Source organism: Dendrobates tinctorius, unplaced genomic scaffold (genome assembly GCF_039654945.1).
Source record: "Dendrobates tinctorius isolate UK_male_01 unplaced genomic scaffold, ASM3965494v1 ptg000115l, whole genome shotgun sequence".
Lineage (NCBI taxonomy): Eukaryota > Metazoa > Chordata > Amphibia > Anura > Dendrobatidae > Dendrobates > Dendrobates tinctorius.
In genome coordinates, this window is record NW_027361783.1 from 17639661 (window position 1) to 17645130 (window position 5470).

General features: G+C 42.5%; 1 pseudogene; it reads right to left on the reverse strand.

Moving 5' to 3' along the window:
* Nucleotides 1–3507: 3507 nt before the first annotated feature.
* LOC141101181 (uncharacterized) lies at nt 3508–5183 on the reverse strand (annotated as a pseudogene).
* Nucleotides 5184–5470: the final 287 nt, after the last annotated feature.

The window sequence follows — 5470 nt, forward strand, 5'->3', positions numbered from 1 at the left end:
ACCCAAAAACATCTGTGGTTGTAGACCCACATGATGGCTTTTAGTTAAGAGGTCACGTAAATTCCTGGCACGTCTAAACGTGATTAATGGTCATTTAGGTAGAAACTTATTAATTACAGGATCAACCTGTAGAATAGGCCATGCCTTGGTTAATGCTGACCTAATGCGATCCGAATAGGGATGGAACGTGGTAATGAACCTACAATGGCTCATATTATCAGGTTCCCTGGCCCGTTTGTTATATAGTAGAGAATTCCGTTTGGAGTGCTTGGCCCTATGATAGGCCTTCTTAACAATCCGCCTACTGTATCCGCGTTCTAGAAATCGTAGTTTCAATTCCTCTGCCCGCCTCTCAAAGTCTACATCCGATGAGCACAACCGTCTCAAACGGAGAAATTGTCCCACCGGTATAGAAGTAACCATATGTCGCGGATGGCAGGAAGATGCGTGTAGTAATGTATTGGTGGAGGTGGGTTTACGAAAGATGTCAGTGATTACATTGCCACGGTTGTCCTTAGAAATCGTGACATCCAGGAAATTGATTCTATTACTATCCCACTCACATGTCAAGGAAATATTTAAGTCACTGCTATTGAGGCACTTAACAAATTGGGCAAGGTCGACGGCCGTGCCCTGCCAAACGAACAGGATGTCATCGATGTACCGCGTCCAGAAAGGGACGCGATCAATCGACGGCACCCTGCCCGAGAGGAAGAGGTCCCTCTCCCACAGCCCCAGGAACAGATTGGCATAGGCCGGCGCAAAGGCCACGCCCATGGCTGTCCCCTGGAGCTGCAGGAAGTATATATGTAGTATATATGTATGTTGCATGCATGTAGTATATATGTAGTATATATGTAGTATGTATGTTGCATGTAATATATATGTTGTATTTATGCATGTTGCATGCATGTAGTATATATAGTATATATGTAGTATGCATGTTGCATGCATGTGGTATATATGTAGTATGTATGTATGTTGCATGTATGTAGTATATATGTATGTTGCATGCATGTAGTATATATGTAGTATGCATGTTGCATGCATGTGGTATATATGTAGTATGTATGTTGCATGTAGTATATATGTTGTATGTATGTATGTTGCATGCATGTAGTTTATATGTTGTATATATGTAGTATGCATGTTGCATGCTTGTGGTATATATGTAGCATGTATGTTGCATGCATGCAGTATATATGTAGTATGCATGTTGCATGCATGTAGTATATATGTATGTTGCATGCATGTAGTATATATGTGGTATATATGTAGTATGCATGTTGCATGCATGTGGTATATATGTAGTATGTATGTTGCATGCATATAGTATATATGTAGTATGCATGTAGTATGTATGTAGTATGTATGTATGTTGCATGCATGTAGTATATATGTAGTATGTATGTTGCATGTAGTATATATGTCGTATATATGTATGTTCCATGCATGTAGTTTATATGTAGTATATATTTAGTATGCATGTTGCATGTAGTATATATGTAGTATGTATGTAGCATGCATGTAGTATATATGTAGTATTTATGTAGCATGCATGTAGTATATATGTAGTATGCATGTAGTATATATGTAGTATGTATGTTGCATGCATGTAGTATATATGTAGTATGCATGTTGCATGCATGTAGTATATATGTAGTATGTATGTAGCATATATGTAGTATGTATGTTGCATGTATGTAGTATGGATTTTTTTTTTGTACATTCAGCATATTAGCCGGATGATGGGACTACTACTGTCCCATCATTGGCTAATGTGTCAATCACCGTCATGGTAGCAGGCATCGCCCGATGGGACTTGTAGTCCCATCGGGCGATGCTGCACAGACCCCCGCAGCCTGCACAGCCCCCCCCGGACAGTCGGTACAGACCACTGGCAGGCCGGCACAGCCCCCCGGCAGGCCGGTACAGACCCCTGCAGCCTGCACAGCCCCCCGGACAGTCGGTACAGACCACCGGCAGGCCGGCACAGCCCCCAGGCAGGCCGGTACAGACCCCCGGCAGTCCGCACAGACTCCCGGGCAGTCGGCACAGACCCCCGGCAGGCAGGTACAGACCCCCGCAGTCCACACAGACCCCCGGGCAGTCGGCACAGACCCCCGGCAGGCCGGCACAGACCCCCGGAAGGTCCGTACACACCCCCGAGAGGCTGTACAAGGACAGAAAAGGGTTTTTACTTATTCCGATACCGGATGTCCCATAGACTTGAATGGGACTTCCGGTATCGGATTCGGCGATACCCGATACTTTTTTCGTATCGGGCCAATACCATCCGATCTGATATTTTAGGGTATCGGATGGTATCGCTCAACACTAATCTTAACTTTACGTTTTTCAGTATTCTGTAATCGTAATTAAAATTACCTTTTAGTAATGTAGCTGCCAAACCGGTAGGAGCAACTGTTTTTACAATGCCACCATTCCCAAGTATAGTAGATGTCAAAGCCTTGTACACGAAAGTCTTTCCACAACCTCCTGCACCATATAAAAAAAGCATTTTTGTGATGTGGTTGGATTATTAACTGCATTCATGATTGTTTCAAAGGCGCCTCGTTGTTCTAGGTTCATCAGAAACTGCAGTCGTTCAGATTCTTGTTTCTCCCTTTGAACATCAACAATGTGACACATTTCATATGCATCTGATGGGGAAGGTAGTCCACAACTTTTGCAATCTTTAGCAAACTGTCGTAAGTGGTCTTGTATATTGGCAAGTGTTTGCTGCTCGGCCATGTATTCGGTATGAGTCAGGAGGAAGTCTTCCATCATGTTATTTTTATATTTGTTGTATAAATCAAGTCCACTTGTGATGTTGGCATGGTTCAGGATTGCAGCAAATAGCTGTCGAAGCTCACCGGGCATTCTAAATAAAGATGCTTCTTCCATTGTTTTCTCCCACTCTGAATCGTCAAGCATTAATCCCATGGCATTTGCTGCCAGAATATAAGTTTCATATGTGTGTCCTTCCACTGTTCTCAGATCATCGAATGATGTAGCACCTGTAAACAACATAAAGAAAATAATGAAAAATTATAAAAAAGTCAGGATCATCTAATAACGTACAATTAGATTAATATGACTTACCCTTGATATGCATCAGGAGTAGGCGCAGGGAAAATCTTTCCATATCTTGTGGAGAGACAGAGTACATTCTTGGAAGGATCTTGTCAGCACCTCTTTTTCTTGTCTTGCAAAACGTATTTGTCCAGACATAATGGTAGGGTATTTCACAATATAAATACTGATATGCTGATGGATCAGTTTGGTTTAGAACGAACCATTTTGTAAGTTTTGTGCCATCACGCTGAGCATTTTCCACAGAAAGCTGCTCCGTTCCATCCTCAAAGTAAACAGATTGTTGGAAAGGTAGGTGTACCGGAAGTCTTTCTACAGCATGGGAATGTACAAACATCTCAAATTTTCGCAACCACCACATAGCTTCAGGTGATGCAAATATCGTGTGTCGATGTAAGTCTTAATCTCGTCTCAGTGGTAGGTGCCGGTGTTGCTGACTTCGTTCACTTGAACAATGGCTGCATCATGTCCTTTGTACACGTACTTGAAAATATATTTGACAGTCTGGATGGAAGAGCAGATTTCCACATTTATGTGTGCGCTGCATTTCTGAGAGAAGTAGGGGTTGTATGGTACAACCCAGCGGCTGTCAACTTCCACATCCCTAATCTTGAGCTTAATGCCATCTTTTCGTCTGCGGTATACTGGATAACCATCCTCATTAATATTTGTTTCTTCGCTGAAGTGTTTGGGAAACTTTTTGGAGCATGTCCAGATTCCTTTTACATCTTCCATACACGGTGAATTTCTATTGTGTTCTCCACAGGGCCCATGAATCATGCAGCTGGTGACAACATCGTAAAGCTCCTTGTTAATATCCGGGTCAGGAATTTCTGCACAAACAGCAATGTCACAATCGATAGCTTCTCGAAACTTGTCTTCGTCATCCAGAATTAAGAGCATATGGCAATGAGGAAGACCTGAAACAATAAAAGGATGCATTAAATGTGCATTATTAATCATTCCATTCTTAACATTACTGTTACGAACATTGAGATGAATGTACGTAATACCTCTTTTTTGAATTCAATGACGTAGGTTTATGCCTTTACTTGTCCCATCACTCCACCTTTTTTTGCAGTCAAGTCATTTAGTAACTCTTGTAGCTTTAAGTGGAATATGGTAGATACCAAATCTGGGCGGTCTATTGCTGTTTCATTTTGTAAAAGGCCGGACTGAATTTCTTCCTACTTTGGGTTGCAACTGAACGTAATAAATAAATCCGGCTTTCCAAATTTTGCTACCAAAGTCATCGCATCTTGGTAATTCTGTGTCATGGCACGTTTTCCACCGGTAAAAGAAGAGGGAAGTATGACGATGCGACCCGGTCTCAGATCTTGTTGTTCAGCCCTACTGTTGATATAATCCATAAGCCCGACATATAATTCTACTCTGAGTTTCTTTTGGTTTTGTCTGTTCCAGTCCAGTCGCTGCACTTCAACCTTTAGGTAGGCATCAATTATGTATTGTTGTGTCAGCTTGCCAGAATGTAACAGCGGGTTGAAGGATTGTCGATCCTGAAGGTGGTACGCATAGAATTCCCTCATCGACACATTTCTGTTCTTTTTTTCTTGTTCCCCTGCATCGTGACTGATATCTTCCTGTTCTTCATCGTCACCTTCCTCCATTTCATGACTTTTCCTTTTTGCAGTTCTCCCTTGCTTCCGTATTCCAGGCTGCCATCCGTGTTCACCATACGGAAAGAGGAGTGGATACACCATTGGATCACACTTTGGGCTATGGTACACAATATTCTGTAGTCCTCGCTGCCAAATGGGATGAACGGCAATCTCTCTTTTGATCGGCGGCTCTCCATCATCGGAGACAAACACAGCTGCAACTTCATTGGCTGTCGGCAAGTTGTATCGGCGAGGGTCGTGTTGTCTATCCTTGGTTATCCACATTTCGATTTTATGCTGGTCGTAGCCACGCTGATCAATCAAATCCTTCATCATCTTGAAAGCCTGAGCAAATGGGTTGATATCTCTGAGTAAACAGTGAATAGTATTCATTATGTCCCTCTTGCATCCTTCATTTTGCTCGTTATTTAATCGTTGAATGTTTGCATACTCAGTAGTGTTGAGCATTCCGATACCGCAAGTATCGGGTATCGGCTGATATTCGCTGTATCGGAATTCCGATACTTAGTTCCGATTCTTTTTTCATATCTAATACCGGAATCGGAAGTTCCCATAATGCTAGGAGCCCGCTCGATTTGATTCAGCCAATGGGGATCCTCAGAAGTGTGGGCACATCCTGTTAGGCATGTAGGCATGTTAACTACTGGCATGGCTGTGATTGGTTGCTGAAATGATGTCATGATGCACTATAAAAACCGCTGCAGCCGCCATTTCTGGTCACTCTGCTGTGAATT